This window comes from Apodemus sylvaticus, chromosome 22 (assembly GCF_947179515.1).
Source record: "Apodemus sylvaticus chromosome 22, mApoSyl1.1, whole genome shotgun sequence".
NCBI lineage: Eukaryota > Metazoa > Chordata > Mammalia > Rodentia > Muridae > Apodemus > Apodemus sylvaticus.
Window position 1 is genome coordinate 12,290,159 of NC_067493.1, and position 19,495 is coordinate 12,309,653.

General features: G+C 38.4%; 1 protein-coding gene and 1 pseudogene across 10 annotated transcripts in view; both read right to left on the minus strand.

Annotated features, from left to right (window-relative positions):
• Positions 1–19,495, minus strand: part of LOC127673330 (zinc finger protein 431-like) — a 269,940-nt gene that overhangs the window by 61,597 nt on the left and 188,848 nt on the right. The gene's annotated exons all lie outside the window — the stretch shown is intronic.
• On the minus strand, positions 1,219–3,684 carry LOC127673333 (leukocyte immunoglobulin-like receptor subfamily B member 4A; annotated as a pseudogene).

Genomic DNA, 19,495 nt, shown 5'->3' on the forward strand with positions numbered 1-19,495 from the left:
CACTTATTTGGGGAGAAAGCCTATAAGCAGTGTTAAATTATGCCTTCTGCTTCAGTTACTACTGTGAGTATCTACCATTAATTCTTTTCATTATGAACTATAAGATATGAAATGGAATAAATATTTCCCCCCATAATATTTTATATCATGTTGATTTACCACAACAATAAAAATCTAAATAGAAGAGAAAAAATGTCTTATGACTTTATGAATTTTGTGTCCCACTCAACTACCTCTTCGAAATAACAGTAAATTGCACAGGAACTTATTTATTTCAGGAGATGCTGAGTGATAATATTGAAATGAGGGATAAATATCTTTGGCACCAACAGGATTTTTTTTAATTTTCAGGGCTTCCTCCCTTTAATTCTAGGCTAGAGATCATCTTAGGAACGTGACCAGAGTGATCAAATACACAAAATGTAATGTGTATGAGTACTTACCAGAGACCATGAGGTCAAGGGGGTCACCTGATTTTGACCACACCTGTGATTCATTCTGAAATGAGCTATAGATTTAGAACGTTCCATTGTGGTTGGAAGTAACAGCATCTAGAAAAAAAGTAGCATGGAATCTACTTAACCTAGCACCTATTATATGCCTAGCCATGGCCCAAAATATCACAGTCATTCAACCTGGAAATTCATGTTTTCCCCAGTCAGCTATAGGTTATATCAAGGCTCACAGAGACAAGTTCATTTGGCCCAGTCATCTAGAATAAATGTAAAACGCCGGGGTTTGAACTCAGAATTTGACTGCCAGTCTTGTCCTTACCACAGATCATAAGCTATTTGATCATGAAAGCAGATGACTCCCTAGTTAGTCTGCCCCAGTGTCCTGTGTCACCATCCTGTGGCAAAGGGTGCATAATCATTCCAGAACTGGAATTCAATGGAAGGGACTCCTTCCTCAACCAGGATGTCACACCCAAGCAAAAGACAGGGAGTAAATAGAAGGTGTGAGCAAAAAAGTTTTTTTACACTAGCAGAAATCAAGAAAAGAACTCAAATAGTGTTTTTCCCCATCTCTGAATATCGAAAGATCATTTTTATCTTCCATTATTATCCAACAAATTTCAACCAGGAATAAAGAATAAACATTATCAGAAATTTCAGGAACCCAAGCAATCAGAAGTTCTTGTAAAGGGGGGGTCGGAAATTTAGGTAGACAGAGAAATTTTGACCTAAGCTGTGTAAGGAACATATCATCTTAGTCACAAGTAAGTTCAGATCTCTCACTTTCTCAACCTCGGAGGAGGATTCACCAATTAATCGTGATCTCAAATCTTGTTATACTCACTGCCAGGAGGGCCCTCACTTACCTCCTTCAGTCGGTGTATGGGACTGGTCCTTGGTTTCTACCAGAGGTTGATGGAGATATGAACATTAGAGTTCACAATACTTTATTATGTCCTGTTGCTTTCTATCTCAAACAGGACACGAGTTTGAGAAGTATATCTCCCGGTTGCAGACAAAATTTTTTGGTTCTGGGTTTTTGGATCTCCGTTAAGATCACAGTGTGGCCCATCAATCTTATACAAAGCTTATCACTGAATATATGGGGAAGATAGAGACCCTGAGCAACTCAGAACTGCCTCACTGAATCTGTGCGACACATGTACCAAAACCCCCTGCTGTCCAGCTATTAACATGAGTCTGAGCACATGATTTTAAGAACTAAAGGAAAATGGACAGTGTCTGTCTGCCACTGAACATGGTTCTCATATTTTGTTAATTGTTACAAGCTAGAGAAATCTGGAAAGAGGCAGCTGCAATAGAGGAAAATGCATCTATGCCTCTGGAAAGATTTTTCTGGTTGATAGATCTATGAGAGTCCAGACCACTATGGTTTACTCTAATCCTAAGGGGTTACACCATGATGGTGTAAGAAAGCAGTACTGAAAGTCATTGACAAGTAAACTTGTGAGCAGTGCTCCTTAAATTTCCCTATTTCAATTCTTGCTTGCAAGTGTATGTCTAATTAACTTCATGTTGCTCCTCACAAAATTAAATGGAATAAATCCTTTTCTCACTAAGTTGCTTTATTTAAATCATGGTATTTTTCAACAAACACAGGATTCTAACTAGTATATTGACATTATCTGATCACTTTGTCAATTGTGTGACCGTGTCAACTTCTACTGCTAAATTTCCATGAGACAAGAAAGAAGGCATTTGGATCAGGGGATTCTGACTTCAACTCTTATATTGAGAGGTGAATATCTTTTAAACTGAATAGTATTTTTTTTTAATTTTTTAAAATTTTTTATTCGATATATTTTTATTTACATTTCAAATGATTTCCCCTTTTCTAGACCCCCACTCCCCGAAAGTCCCATCAGCCCCTTCCCTCCCCCTGTTTTCCCACCCAACCCTTCACACTTCCCTGTTCTGACTTTGCCCTATACTGCTTCACTGAGTCTTTCCAGAACAAGCATTTTTAATCTTACAGCTTCCTCCCTCTTATTCTAGGCCAGAGATCATCTTAAGAAAAGGACCCAAGTAGCCCAAAATGATTATGTGTAGGAGGTGCTTACCTGAGACCATGAGGTCAAGGGGGTCACTAGATTTTGACCACACCTGTGGTTCATTCCTATAAGAGCTGTAGCATAAGAATGTTCCATTGTGGTTGGGAGTAACAGTGTCCAGAACAAAAGTAGCCTGGAATTGCAGGTAAGCCAGATGCTGTGAGTCCAGGGTCCACGAGAGGTGATGTTTTCTTTCCTGGATCAGGATGAATCTGCCAAATCCTATGTATGAGCTACAGGTAAAGGCTAAGGAAACTCCAGAAGTCACATTAGTGCTGGGCCAGACTGACAAGCTGGGCTTTTGATACGCTCCTAGAATACAAGGGATACTATGTGAAATGAGCATGAGTTACACATATTGTACTCCAGGACTGGACTCTGAGAGAAGCGCTCCTGGGAATTAGATCTCCTTCTCTAGAAAGATCCCATGCTGGCATCCCAGAGTGTCCTCTCACCTGTCATCACCAGCTCCAGGGCATCACTGGGCTCTGAAAATCCAACAGAGCTCTTATAGTAACACTTATATATGTCTGCATAGTCGTTTGTCATGTGCTGAACGTTGAACTTGGCCTTATTTCTGGTATCAAGAGGGAATTGAGTGGCCAAACGATCTACACTTCTCTCTTTATACAGACGATACTACTGGGCCTCCCAGGAACCCTGACGTCAGATAATCACAGGTGTATGTAAGGCAATCACAGAGGCAGGCTCAGCCCAGATGATGGGCTTTGGGAGGTGTCCTATGAAGAAATCAAAGGCTCAATCCCAGCACATCTTCCTTCTGACACCAGATCTTAGCACAGAAACCTCCCCTGGAACAAGACATTAGACCATAAATGATTTTTCCTCATCACCATTATGAGGAATTTGCTCACTAGAGGAAAATATAGGCTTTCTCCTCAGAGTGAAGAAACAAACCCTGGGATGCCTGAGTCACTCACCTCCCTCTGCTTCCATCCTGGGTTGCACAATAAGACCTGGAAGAAAACTTTCTCTCAGACCATTTTCACATTAAGAGCCAGAGGGGAATCCCTAGGGTGTCCATGTGAAATTAATCCTGGCTGTTGAGTAGGTTCCCTTACAGACATAAGTGTCTACTCCTCCTGTTCATATCTTACCAAGGTACAGCAGCACTGTGAGCATGGCCACCATGGTGAGTCCTGCTAATGTTTCAAAGGTGTTCTCCGAAGCAAGTGTAACAAATGTTCTGTAGCATCAGCAGATATGCAGATGTCATCTTGTGGGCAGGTCCTTCTGCCATGGGTTTTCTACATCATGGTTATTATGGGAAGAGAAACTTCTATATTTTCCTCTGCAAAGAGGATTGCATAACCTCTCAGGTCTCTGAACTTTCTTAAGAGAAATGTTTTCCCTCCTCCTCACAGATGTCCAGCTTGCACTTTCTGCTGGGACAGATTGTCAGCTAGTCCATTCCCCTGAAGACACCACAGCCTGAAGACATCCCAAGAGTTCCTCTGCACAAAAGGCATCTGGGCAACTGACCCAACAGTCCTATCTCCTGAAGATAATAGAGTCCTTTTAGGAGGATATAAAAAACTCACTGAAAGAAACTCAGGAAAACAAATGTACACAAGTATAAGCACTTAAACAGGAAACAAATAAATCCCTTAAAGAAATGCAGAGAAACACAACCAAACTGGTGAAGGAAATGAATGAAGCTGTCCAAAACCTAAAAGTGAAAGGAAAAATAATAAAGAAAACACAAATGGAGGCAAACATGGAAATGGAAAACCTAGGAAAGAGGTCAGGAATTGCAAATGTAATCACCACCAAAATATCAGAGATAAAAGGGAGAATCACAGAGGTAGAAGAAACTTTTGTAGAGATTGACAAAACTGTCAATGCAAATTCAAAACATATAAAACTTCTAACACAAAACATCCAAGAAATTTCCTGAACAGAACACTAATAGCTTATGCTGTTAGGTCAAGAATTGAAAAATGCGATCTCATAAAATTGCAAAGCTTCAGTAAGGCCTTCTTAGAATGCAGATCAAAATACACATGGGAGGAAATTCAGAGAAAAAGTGTGGAGCAAAGACTGAGGTAAAGGCCATCCAGAGACTACCCCTCCTGGGTATCCATCCCATATGCAGTCAACAAAACCAGACACCATTGTGGATGCCAAGAAGTGCTTTCTGGCAGAAGTCTAATATGTCTGTCTCCTGAAATGCTCTTCCAGAGCCTGACATATACAGAGGTGTGTATTCGCAGCCAGCCATTGGACTGAGCACAGGGTTCCCAATGGAGGAGTTAGAGAAACTAGCCAAGGAGCTAAAGGGTTTTGCACTGCCATAGCAGGAACAATAATGTGAAATTTCCAGCACTCCCAGAGCTCCCAGGAACAAAACAATCAACCAAAGAGTACACAAGTAGTTACCCATGGCTCCAACTACATATGTAGCAGAGGATGGACTTTTTGGACATCAATGAGAGAAGATGCCATTGGACCTGTGAAGTCTTGATGCCCCAGTGTAGGGGAATGGCAGGGTAAGGAAAGTGGGAGTGGGTGGGTTGGGGCGCAGGGGAGGGGGGATGGGATAGTAGGTTTTTGGAGGGGAAATGAGGAAGGGGGATCACATTTGAAATGTATATAAAACAAATATCTAATACAATAATAATGTAAAACAACAAAATTACAAAGGAATCACAGAGGAACATAAACAGGTAGAAGTCATTAAAGAGGAAACAAAAACAGTCAAATAAACTCAAAATGCAAAAAGCTCCTAACCCAAAACATCCAGGAAATTCAGGATACAATAAAAACACAAAACCAAAGTATAATAGGTGTAGAAGAAAGTGTAGACTCTCAGGAGGAAGGGCCCATAAATATCTTCAACAAAATTATAGAGTAAATCTTCCTTTACCTACAGAAAAAGAGGTTCATGAACATATCAAAAGCCTACAGAACTCCAAACAGACTGGACCAGTCCTCCTGTCACATAATAATGAAAACACCAAATGCACTAAACAATGAAAGAATATTAATAGCAGTAAGGGAAAATGGGCAAGTAATGTATAAACACGGTCCTATCAGAATTACACCAGACTTCTCACCAGAGACGACAAATGCTAGAAGATCCTGGGCTGTCCTCATACAGATCCTAAAAGAAGACAGATGCCAACCACACTTCTATATGCAGCAAAATTCTCAATCACCAGAGATGGATGAACAAAGGTAGTTCATGCAGCGAAACAAAACAAAACAAAACAAACAAACAAACAAACAAACAAAAAACCAATTACACAATATCTTTCCACAAACCCAGTCCTAAAAAGGATAATAGATAAAAAAAAAATGCAAACACAGGGAGGGAAATTCCATCCTAGAAAAAGCAAGAATGTAATCTTCTTTCAACAAATACAGAAGAAGATAGCCACACAAAAACAATTTCATCTGTAACAATAAAAATAACAGGAAGTAATAAATATTTTTCCCTCGATATCACTTAACCTCAATGGAATCAATTCCCTAGTAAATAACATGGACTAACAGACTGGATACATCAATGGAGTAAATTCACCAATAAAAAGACATAGACTAACAGACTGGATACATAGACAGGGCTCAGCATATTGCTGAATACAGGAAATGCACCTCAGAGACAAAGACACATGCAACCTCAGAGTAAAGGGTTGGAAAAAAAAACTTTTCCAAGCAAATGGTACCAAGTAACAAGCAGTTGTAGCCATGCTAATATAAAAAATCAACTTTGAAACAAAAGTTATCAAAGAGTATAAGGAAGAATGCTTAATACTCATCAAAGAAAAAAATATATCAATAAGATCTCTTAATTCTGAACATCTATGTTCCAAATGCAGGAAAATAAAACTGAACTGTTGTATTGACACATAGAAGGCAATGCCCGAATTAAATGAAACAAAGAAAATTATATAATAAAATATCTTTATTCCTATAGCCTGGTTTCTGGAGAATTCTTTGATTGGTTGATGGAAAATTGGATGACTGCAGAGAAAAACATTTGTGCAGAGACTAATGATGCCAAACATTTAGGAACAGGGAGAAGATAGCAGATGTGTGACCTGTGAGCTGAGGAAGGAATTGCACAGAGACTATAAAATTTCACTCCTCATGAAAAATACACTTCAGAGACATATTGCACAATGTGCTACACATTATGGACAGAAAAACCTACATAGCATTCAAATGTTTGCATTCACAGATGTAATGTTTTGTCTCTGTGTTGAGAGATATATTAATTACCTTCAATTTTTCCTTACACAATGTGTGTCTATAATATAGTCAATCTGTGTCCCAGAAAATATTAATTTTGTCACTTCATAAAACAAATGAAATATATAAATGATTTCAAAAATATAAGAATAGATAATGAAGGAACTGAGCAACAGAAGGCATAGAATAACAGAACCTGGGAGAGGTGTTTTGTTGAGTCCACTGACTGCATGCCTACCTTGTGATCAGTTACTATGGGTGTGCTCCAGTGGGCAAGTGTAGGCAATGAATCTCATATCCCCTTTCCCTTATCCGTAAAAGGATTAATGAAACATCTAATTGGAGAACAGAAACATGGGTAGGAGGGAATACTGTAAACTGAGACAGGAGGAAATATAGAAAGGATTTCATCTTCAGGCATAGAAGTCAATGGAGTGAATGTTCACACAGGAGCTGCAGGATAAATGCCAGACAGAAAAATGAACATTGGATCTGAGCGAGAAGCACATTGTTCTAACCCTGCACAGGATACTGCTCTTGGGCCCCACATGCCTTAAAGTTGGGTTTCATAAATAGCTGTAATAATCTCACACACCAAAAATTGACTTCACGATGCTCACAAGGTTAGACATTTTTCTTTAGTAATTCTAGTACCAAATTGGGAAGGACCACATATTCTCTGGGAAAATCTGGAAGCCATGAGCATCTTTCCAGCTCTCCCATCCATCTTCCCTTGGAGGGAACCGTCTTATGCAGCCCTTGTTCTCCTTCACCTTACCTACATCAGAGGACTCAGAGATGTTTCTGGGACTCAATGCTCTGCTTTTTCACTTTGCTTGAGCCTCCTTAGCTTCATCTTTCTACAGTAGACTCACGTTCATCCATGCCTACAAACATGCTTGCAGAGATGCTCCTACAAAGACTGAAGTGTTTGCATAAGGTCTGTTTGTCTCAATGCCATTATCCTTTTTTTTCTATCTCTTTTAACTCAGGTGCTGAGCTTAGTTGATTTGGTGTACTCACTCTCATGTTCCACTTTCACTCTGATCACTTCCCATTTAAGAAATAAATGAGCAGTTTGCTGTTGTCATGTCAGAGAAAGTAGAGCAAAGTATAAACATTCTCTATTTTATGGAAACGTCTGCTGTTTGAGGCAAATGAAAATAATGAGATGATATTGGACAAATTACTCCAAAAGCTGATCCATCATATGTCTCATGAAGGGAATGGTGAGAGATGGAATGTCTGTGATAAATAATGTGTGTGTGTGTGTGTGTTAGTTGTCATGTGTTTTCAAATGTGAGAGGTATTGTAGACAGACATGGGAAAGTAGTCGACTGTATCAGAATGAAACACAGCGTAAGGTAGAGGTGACATCCTACAGTAACATGAACACAGGAAACCTATACCCTTGATCATAGCATGAAAACTGAAGACTTTTTAAGAATGATGAAATTAGTTTGCTTCCCTGATTGGACTTCTCAGTCATCAGGTTTCTATGAGATATGTAATGGTGAACATGATTTCACACATTAAGGCTGCAGTTTTCTTTGGGATATGTGTATTCAATTTGTGATCAAAACACAATAAATCATAAAGGACACTTGGTTGAGAGGGATATTTGCTTCTGGTGATGGTGGGTGTATTTGTGAGTATATAAAATCAGTTACATCAAATAAATTTAGAAATTATACTAATTAGAACTGCTATGTTTATGGTTATATTTCTATTTTTGAGGATGAGTATAATGTGATCTCAATATGTTTAGCAATTTATTCAGCATAGAATCCATTAAGAAATCTGGATTGAGATTATAAAAATTTGAATTTACAATGAGACAACAGCATAAAGGTAAGCCACTGTTCAAGTTGCAGAGGGACACACAATGAACACCAAGTTGCACATTTAACACTCAGATCAGGGGGAGGGCTAGGCTCAACCCTTGTATGCACTCTGGTTGGTGATTCAGTATCTGAGAGCCCACAGAGTTAATATTTTTGCTTTCAGTGGAGTCCCTGATCCTCAGAGTTCCTCAATCCTTCCACAACTTCCCTGCACAATATTTCTCAGTCTCTGTCTAATATTTTCTTGTGGGTTACTGAATCTCTTTTGGTCAGCTGCTGCTTTGATCTGTTCTGAGGGCAGTTATGCTCATCTCCTGTCTGTGAATCCAGGCTTACAGATGCAAACACAGCCTGAGTTTCCAAAATAGTTCAAGGAAAGAGGCAGCCCTGCAATGTGTCCCTATTGATAATCTAAGAACAGTCAGCACATTACTCTAAATTGACAAGGTTGGTACTGCATTCCTTCATGTCTGCATCACACAGGGTTCTGTGTGACCAGACTGACAGTGAGAAATACAGGATGCAGGGGAAGGATTTTGGATGGTTGATCTCGAGGGAAGCAGTGAGCAGTATTTAATGAGAATAAGTGAAACAACTAATAACTGAATATATAAATAAATTAATCATAAGGAAAAGGAGCACAAATGCATACGCACACATTCTGGTACTCACACATCCTGTGTAGTATGTAGAAAGCTATGAGGAAATATGCACAGCTCTTTAAGCCTCTCTGTGTATGATGGACAGATGTGACTGATGTACTTGAGTCCTTCTTTGATCACATGGATTTCATTTGCTCCTAAAGAACCTTCTCTGATATATTCTGAAAAGGGGTGAGTGAATTTCACGTCTTAAAACACTTTAGTGTTTCTGTCTTGTGTGGGGAGGTGGAGTTGGTTATATGGACGTCTTTTCTAGTACTAAATTAATTAATTCTTTAAAAATTTAATGAAGCATATACTCAACAAAACTTGACAATTTAGAAAAAAATGGATACTTTTCTAGACAGATACCACTTATGAAACTTAAATCAAGATTGGGTAAATAAATGAAATGTTTCATAGCCTGTAGGGAAACAAAAGAGGTCATTAAAACAACCCAACCAATGTATAAAGCAAAAGAAAAAAAAAACAAATTGATATAGAAAACCAAAGAACAGGGCTATACGGATTTATGGGGGAATTCTCCAAGACCTTCAGAGAAGAGCTAATACTGATACACTTCAAACTCTTCCACAAAATAGAAACATAAGGAACACTATCTAATTGATACTATGATGGGACAATTATTCAGAAACCTAAACCACAGAATGAAGCAACACAGAAAGAGGATTTAGACAATTTTCACTTATGAATATTGATGCAAATATAATGTAACAGAGGATTGTTCTATCAGCCATCAGTTGAGGGGAGGCCTTTAGTCTGATGGAAGCTTTTTGCCCCAGCATAGGGGGATGCTAGAAATGTAAGGGAGGAGTGGGTAAGTGGGAGGAGGATCACTCTCGAAGAGGCAGATTTGAGAGAGGATGGGATGGGGTGTTGTGGAGGAGAAACCCAGAAAGGTGAATATCATTTGAATTATATATGGATATGATTAATGAAATTTAAAAAATTTAAAAATTCTCACAAAATTCATGAACACATGAAAAATATCATTCCCCACAATCAAGTAGGCTTCATCTCAGGAATGCAGGGATGGTTCATTATATGAAAAGCCATCAATGTAATGGAATATATGAATAAGTAAAAAGAAAAAAATCATATGATCGTCTCATTAGATGCTGAAAAAAATCTTTTGGTAAAACAAAACATTCTTTCAGGTTTAATGTTTCAAAAAGAACAGGAATTCAAAGAACTTACCATATCATAATAACAGTAATACACTACAAACCAGCAGCTGACTTCAAATAAATGCAGAAAAACTTTAAGCAATCCTACTAAATTCAGGGACAAGACAAGGCTGACCACTCTCTCCCCATGCATTCAATATAGAAGTTGTAGTTCTAGCTAGAGCAAAAAGGCAAAAAAATGAAGGTCAAGTGGATCAAATTGGAGAGAAGGAAGATAGGTATTACTGCATGCAGAAGACATGATAGTATATATAATCGACCCACAAAATTCTACCAGAGAACTACAACAGCTTATTAACAACTTCAACTAAGTGGGTGGATATAAAGTTAACTCAAATCAGTAGCCTTAATTTTTAAAAGTATGATAATCATCCTGAGTGAAAAATTAGGGGAAGAACTTCCTTCACAAGAGCTGTAAATGATTGAAAACATTTTGATGTAACTCTAACCAAGCAAGTGAGATGTTGGTGTGATAAGAACTTGAAATTCCTGAAGAAAGACATTGAAGAAGTCCTCAGAAGATGGATAGGTCATACATGGTCCTGGACAGTAGGATTGAAATATTTTAAAAAATAGCTATGATACTAAAAGAAATATACAGATTCATTGTGATTCCCATCAAAATTCCAGTACAGATTTTAAAACCTTGAAATACCAACTCATAAATTCATATGGAAAAAAAATCCTCAGGATAACCAAAACAATCCTGGATAATAAAAGATAAATCTGGAGGAATCACCATCCCTACCTTCAAGCTCTATTACAGAGCAATATTGATAAAAAATGCATGGTTTTGTTACAGAAAAAGTCAGACTAATCCGTGGAAAAGAACCAATACCAAGGAATAAACCCACATATATATGGCCACATGATTTTTTTTTTTACCATGAACCCAAAACCATACTATAGAATGAGGACAGCACCGAGAATGGATCAAGCTGACTTTACTGGCTCTTTGCGTGTAGAAGAAGGAATATAGCTTGATATTTATCATCCTGCACAAATTTCAAGTACAAGAGCATCACAGACCTCAATATAAATCCAAAAGTAAGAGTAGTCTTGAAGAGGAGACAATTTTCCTGAACAGAACACATGTATCCTAGGCTGTAATAGCAAATATAAATAAATGGGATCTCATGAAATTTCAAAGCCTCTGTAAGGCAAAAAAAGTGTCAGTTGCAGGAAATGGCAGCTTAAACATTTTAATAATCCAATATACAACAGAGGGCTCATGTATACGTATGTGTATACGTGTAAGTATATGGACATGGACATATATGTGTATGTGTATGTGTACATGTAAAATATGGTACACATAAACATGAAATGCTTTTTAGCTATTAAAAACAAAGACAATAATTTTGAAGGCTAATGGATGGAATTAGAAAATATCATCTTGGGTAAGATATCCTAGGCCAAAAAAACATGCAAGAGATGTACATAGTGATAAATGAATATTTTCCCCAAAGTACAAAATACTCATGATAGAACCCACTGACTCGAAGTTAAACAAGAATGAATGCCTAAGTGAGGATATTTCAATCCCACTTAGAAGGAACAAAGTAACTGTTGGAGGCTAAAAGGGGGAGAGACCTTGATGGGAGAAAGGAAGGTGAAAGCAATAGCAGGTAGAATCAGGTATGGGGAGAGAGACAGAGAGTCACAGAGAGCCAGAATAATGAATGAAAATATGTAGATGTCAGATGTATGTGTGTGGGAATCTTTAGGAAGTTCCAGAGATCTGGATGATGGAAGACACCAGGACTCATTGTAGATGACCTTAGCAGAAATACCCAACAGTTGGAATAAGAAATCTAAAGGGACAACCAGACAGGACTCCCAGTGGAAGGATGGGGACACAAACTCACCTAGAAAATATCTGCCCTGTTTTGGCGAGGGCAAAATAGGTCCTGTTCAAAAGAAATGCAGGTTTAAAAAAAGGAGCAAAGGTTGCAGGTATGGCTGAACAGTGACAGGCCCAACTTGAGACTGATCCCACAGGCAGGCATCAATCCCTGACACTATTAGTGATTCAATGCTGTGGTGGCAGAGAGGAGTCTAGCATAGCTGTCTTCTCAGAGGCTGTAATTAGCAGCTGACTAAGAAAGATTCAGATTCCCACAGCTATACTTCAGGTGGATATTGAGGATCACATAGGTGAGTTTGGGGAAAGATTGAGGCCCTGACGACTTACAGTGTCAACTAAAATGTACACCTCGGCGCTTGGAGAGATTGAGCAACCAAAAAAAATAAAGCAATAATAATAAAGAGACTTGTCCAAGGCCCCCTGGAATTTATGTAGTATTAGACTGCCTTGTGTGGTCTCAATGGGTCTGGATGTGCCTAATCCTGCAGAGACTTGATACACTAGGGTCAGGGAATACACAGGGATGAGGTGAAGAACACTGTAAGGAGGGACAAGGTTGGCACAGCAATTGGGATGTAATAAATCAATCAATTAATAATAATAAAATAATTTCATTTATCTCAGTTCCAAGGGATTATGAACATACTTTTCTTCCTTTTGTATTTAATATACTGAGGACTCAGTATGCTGTTATCCAATCTCCTGAACTCAGAATGCATGCATTCTTCTGTTATGAGTTGATCTAAATTTAAACGGTTAGCGTGACATTTAAAAGTAAGTAAACACTTCTTAATTTCAATTTTCTACATATAATATGGGACTCCTATGAGTCATACTGTTTTTGGTTTGCCAAAATAAATATTTGTCTCTGGGATTAATGGGAGACCTGAGATGCTGATGCTCACAGGAGTTCATTGGGTGACCTTAAGTAAGATTCATAGCAGAGTGGACATGGAGACTGAGGTGGCCACAACTTATAGCCAGGTGAGAATTCCAGTGGAGGAAGGAAGACATCACCCAAACCACAGACCCTTGGGCTGATATTTTGCCCTGATGACAAGATTCACATGGATAAGGATGGATCAGTGGTTCACTGAATGGACAACCATTGAGTTGCTCAAATTAAAACCCATCCCATGGCAGCAAGCCAAAGATTGTCACTATTAATGACACTCTGTTATACTTGCACAAAGGAGACTAACATAACTGTCTCCTTAGCGATATCCAGTATCTGGTGTAAACAGATGCAGAGACTCAAAAACAAACCTCAGGTGTTGCTTAGAGAGTGTTTTGGAAGAATCAGGGAGAGAATTAAGTGATATAAAATGTGTGAAGGATACCAAAAAAATACCTACAGAATCAACAAACCTTGGTCCATGGGTCTCACAGAGACTGAGCCAACAACCAATGATCATGCAGAGATTGGACATAGGTCTGCTACCCATGTGTGTCAGATATGCAGCATGGCTTCATTTGAATTCTTTTTAAAAGTTATTTATTTTTATTCTTTAATCCTTTTGTACAGTCCAGACGTTATCCTCTTCCTGTTCTTCTGCCCGACTTATCCCAAACCCATACCTTTACCCCTTCTCCAAGAGGATATCCCCAGCCGTCACCCGCACCACAATAGTCCTCCACACACCCTGAGATCTCAAGTCTCTCATGGATTAGCGGCATCTTCTCTCACTGAAGACACAACTTGACAATATACAAAAACCCTTCTTTTGAAACGTATTGGGATCAGGTACCTGAAGATAATAAAAGCAATACACAGCAAGCCAACATACACTCTCAAATTAAATGGAGAGATATTTGAAGAAACCCCACTAATATCAGGGTAAAGACAAGGATGCTCACTCTCCCCATATGTATTCAATAGAGTATTTGAATTTCTAGCTGAAACAATAAGACAACAAAAGGAGATTAGGGGGATACAAATGGCAAAGAAAAAGTAAAGGTGTCACTATTTGCAAATGATATGATAGTATATGTAAGAAACCTCCAAAATCCAACCAGAGAACTTCTATAGCTGGGAAACAAATTCAGGAAAGTGGCTGGATATAAAATTAACTCAAATACATAATTTGGATCCTTTAAAAGTCACCTGGGGATGTTTCTGATTCTTTTGTCAGAACACTTATCTCTACCTGGACTGATGTGTTGTGTTTCTTTGGGAAAGGACATGATTTGTCTTGCTTAGACTTGATGCCCCAAGGCTTCGTTGTAGCTAAGGGGGTCTTTCCTGTGAGGTTAAGGGGAGGATGTATTGAGTGGAGAGATTTGGGAAGTTGAGACTGGGACAAAAGGGGTCAGGGGTGAGAGCACCCTGGATGTAAAGTGAAAAAAATATATATAAATGAAAGAAATAATAAAAAGTAACATTGGCTATTTTCAGCCATCAAAATGTAACATGGACATATTGTGCTTCTTGGTGTTGTTGGCTTACATAGAATAATTATTTGTGTCCTGCTTTGCCCAGCCTTTATGAGAAAGCGGGAAGAACAACTGACATTACATGCTATTGCTTTCGTTGCTTCTTTTGTAAATGATCTTTAATAGGTTATTTATATTTTAACTGAAGAAAGAATTTAGTAATGATTAATGTTGAATTTTATGTCTCAAGGTGATATTTACAGAGCTATTGTATTACAGGTGCATATTTGGTCTAGATTTCAGACACTAGTGTTTCTACAATCTGTGTCTCTCTGAATAATGAATATAAATCAGATACTTGGATTCATAAAGTAGATACTTGGATAAGATCTGCAATGAGAAAATGATATATAATATACCATAACTCTAAATTCCACCAGCTGTTTAAAGCACAAAACACGAGCTCCTTGTTATCATTAGCTAATTGAGAACAACACACTGTGCATTCCTCCTCACAAGCTACTTTTAAACATGTTTAATTAACAGTTAAGAAATGAGGAAGATACGCTGTGCTCCTTCTCAGACAAGTACAGTAAATAATTTTTGCATATTTTTTGTTAAAATAAATAAGTTGTCAAAGAGATATGTCACTCAACATCTGCTAACAAGGAATAGAGGTTTAATTTTACACAAATTATTTTATCTTCCCAGAAGTTCTTAAAATGTATGCATATAAGGGACTATTGGAGAGAAGCTGTGGAGAGGATAGAAATATGCTCAAAATATATTGCATGAGATTTTCAAGGAATTAATAAATTGTCTTTAAAAAGAAACCTTGCTTCCCTAATTAGGGGGAAGTTAATATTCAGAATTAATGATTATACCCAGGAATACTAAGGGGGCATTAAAAAAATACTTTTGGAGTAAACATCAGTGAAGAGGGAGATTTCAAATTACAAGTATGTATCACTTCAGAACTGCCAGAGTGACCCAGTGATATCTGTAAAACAAATTTTTACAGACAGAGGTGAGAAATCTCTCCTGGGAAATTTGTGGAACACCCTGTAAGTACAGAAGCTAAAAATCTCAGTTGACAATTTACTATACTTCTGAAACTCTCCTTCCTAGTGTCCAGAACTAAGTAATACCGAGCATATTAAAATGTAAAAGAATCCATCTTGCAACCAAAAATGTTCTGCAGCACTTTGTTCCAATCGTTTATGTAATTACATTTTGGATATATATATAGGATATATTGTAGTATGACTACAAATATGGTAGAAATAGCATTTTTTACCAGGCTGTAGAATTCTCCAGGAACTCTAAAATCACAGATTCCTTTTGGTTTTTAGTCATCCTTGCAGGGCAGACAGATTTGAAACACTGAGCCCAGACTAAGGATATTTACATATGAAGAACCTTATAGAAAGGCCTTGCCTTGCAAGTGGGTGTTGGACAAGGTAGAAAGAATTTACATTTGAATTGGTACATAGCTTGAATCTACTTTCCCCACACCAGAGGCCAGGCTTTCTGTTTTGCAACTGAATTGGATATCTCAGGGACATCCACAGCAGACCAGTTAATCCTGTTCTGCCTTTAACTCTTGACCTTGCTTGTTATGCAGACAGGCTATCTCTACCCAGGCTTACCTGGATAGCAATGGAAGCCTATGAGGAACTTTGCAGACCCCACCCAGGGAGTCTTTGGGCAAAACAACATTTTTTAGCTTATCCAGGTGTGATTCAGGAGACTGTAGATACTTTTTACTCAGAGAGACACTGGGTAGCTAGTTAATTCACCTGGCTGGGCCTAAGGGCTGGAGCTGGTTATTTCACTGAGCTGGGGGCCAGAGGCGGCTACCAGAGCTGATTGCCTGTGGCTTGTGGTGGCCCCTGGCATGGCACAGTGAAGAATGCAGTGGGCCTACTAGGCAGAGGTGCTCTTGGAAGACAGCGCGAGCCAGGCAGCTTCCCAAGCTCTGCAATGCCACAATCAACACTGGGAAGCTAGAACAGGGAGCCGCCCTTCACCAGGTCCCAGGCTAGCACGACCGTGGGGCCAAGATGAAGCAGTTTAAATGCATGTGCCAATTGTCCAACCGGATTATGGACGGACTATGTGTAAACACCCTGTACTGCCTGAGAAAACTGAAGCTTTAACAGATGAATGTGATGCTTATTTTGAGATGTTAACTGGACTGGACTAGGAGATACCAAAAAAAAAAAATCAGATTCCAGCTGCTTCTGTGTGTGGTTGTTTCTGTTTGTTACCCACTGGACCTGTTTCCTCTCCTGATATCCAGAATTCTCCCTTGGATTTAGTTCTGGCTGGGACTGTCTATAACACAGAAGCACTCACATATGACTTTAACTTGGAATTATGAGATCATTTGAAGTAATGCACATAATGATTAGCAAATATGGAGTGGACACCTTGTTTAATAAAATGGTGTTTCATGAGTACTAGTGCAAAATGATGTGAAAAGTGCACAGCTTCAGAATAATTGTCCTAACATATCAGAAGTTTGAGGAGATGTACTAGCTGTGGGTATGGTTGTTGTCAGTATGTCTTGTTCTCATGTACAAGTTTTTTTTTTAATACAAAGATTATAAAATTCTATATTTCAAAGTTGTGGTAACATTAAAAATCAAAGCAATTGTATGCAAGCTCTTTAGTTCTGAATACAGTCATTGATTTGTAGGCAAATATGTTATTTTGAAAAGCACTCATCAGATAGTTCTAGTAATGCACATTGAAGTTAAAGAAAATTTCAGAAATTTCAAGGGCATCATCTTCAAAAAACTTGTTCAATCTGCAATCTGGATTTTCCCAATATGTGTTCTGTTTCAACTATGTTCTCTTTCTCAGTAATAAAGGTAAAGGCTCATGATGAACAATATTGACTCAGGAAATTTAGAGGAAATGTTATTTGAAGGTGACAGAAAGTTTCAGAGCACACATAACACCTGGTCTTCAAAAAAGAAGTGAGCACATATTCTCAGTGAAGTGTGGGGAGAGGAGCAGAGAGGAACAAGACACATACTCCTGAATGTAATCCCCAGAATTCCCCACACTCAGAATATGCTTATTACATTGACCTTCTCTGAGTATAAAACCTTAAGGAATACCCAGGTTTTACACACATGTATAGGATCGCTCGACACGTTTCAGTGGTCTGTTCAGGTGTGGAGCCTAGTAGTCTTTCTTGTTTCTCTCCTGGTTGAATCTTGTTCCACTTTCTTGAAGGTCCAAGCCTCTAAAAGCAGCATCACTATAGTCACAAGAACCAAGGCAGCTAAAAGCATTCTGATGAGATTTTCAACTGTGTGACCTTGGTGGTTTGAGGGTGGGGTTTCTGTATAAAGAAGTCAGTGAATTAAAGTAATGCCAAAATTTTCTAGCACTAAATTGTTGGGCATAGAGGCTCCCTCTCGCTGACAGAACTAGACTCTTTGTGCCTATCTCTCTTTTTTTTTAAATATTTTATTTATTTTATGTACACGAGTACATTGTAGCTGTCTTCAGACACACCAGAAAAGGGCATTGGAGCCCATTACGGATGGTTGTGAGCCACCATGTGGTTGCTGGGAATTGAACTCAGGACCTGTACTCAATGACACCTTGGCCAAAGAAGAAATAAAGAAAGAAATCAGAGGCTTTTTTAGAATTTAATGAAAATGAAGGCACAACATACCCAAATCTTTGTGACACAATGAAAGCAGTGCTAAGAGGAAATCTCATAGCCTTGAGTGCCTCCAAAAAGAAAACGGAAAGAGCATACACTTGTAGCTTAATGACACACCTGAAAGAGATGGAACAAAAAGCAGCCAGTTCACCCAGGAGGAGTAGAAGACAGGAAATCATCAAACTCAGGGCTGAAATCAATCAAGTGGAAACAAAGAGAACCATACAAAGAATCAACAAATCCAGGAGCTGGTTCTTTGAGAAAATTAACAAGATAGATAAACTCTCAGTCAGATTGACCAAAGGGCACAGAGAAAGTATACAAATTAACAAAATTAGAAATGAAAAGGGGTATATAACAACAGAAACTAAGGAAATCCAAAGAATCATCAGATCCTACTACAAAAGCCTATACTCAACACAAGTGGAGAATCTGGAGGAAATGGACAATTTCCTAGACAGATACCAAAGACCAAAATTAAATCAGGACCAAATAGATCATCTAAACAGTTCCATAACCGCTAAAGAAGTAGAAGGAGTCATAGAAAATCTTCCAACCAAAAAAAAGCACAGGACCTGATGGTTTCAGTGCAGAATTCTATCAGACCTTCAAAGAAGACCTAACACCAATACTCTTTTAATGATTCCTCAAAATAGAAAGAGAAGGAACACTACCTAATTCCTTCTATGAAGTCACAATTACGCTGATACCAAAACCACACAAAGATCCAACAATGAGAACTTCAGACCAAATTCTCTTATGAATATGGATGCAAAAATATTCAATAAAATTCTTGTCAACCGAATCCAAGAACACGTAAAAACGAACATCCACCATGATCAAGTAGTCTTTATCACAGGGATGTAGGGTTGGTTCAATATACTGAAATCCATCAATGCAATCCACTACATAAACAAACTCAAAGAAAAAAACCACATGGTCATTTCATTGGATGCTTAAAAAGCATTTGACAAAATTCAGCATCCTTTTATGCTTAAAGTCTTGGAAAGAATAGGAATTCAAAGCTGATACCAAAACATAGTAAAAGCAATATACAGCAAACTGGTAGCCAACATCAAACTAAATGGAGAGAAACTTGAAACAATCCCTCTAAAATCAGGGACTATACAGGGCT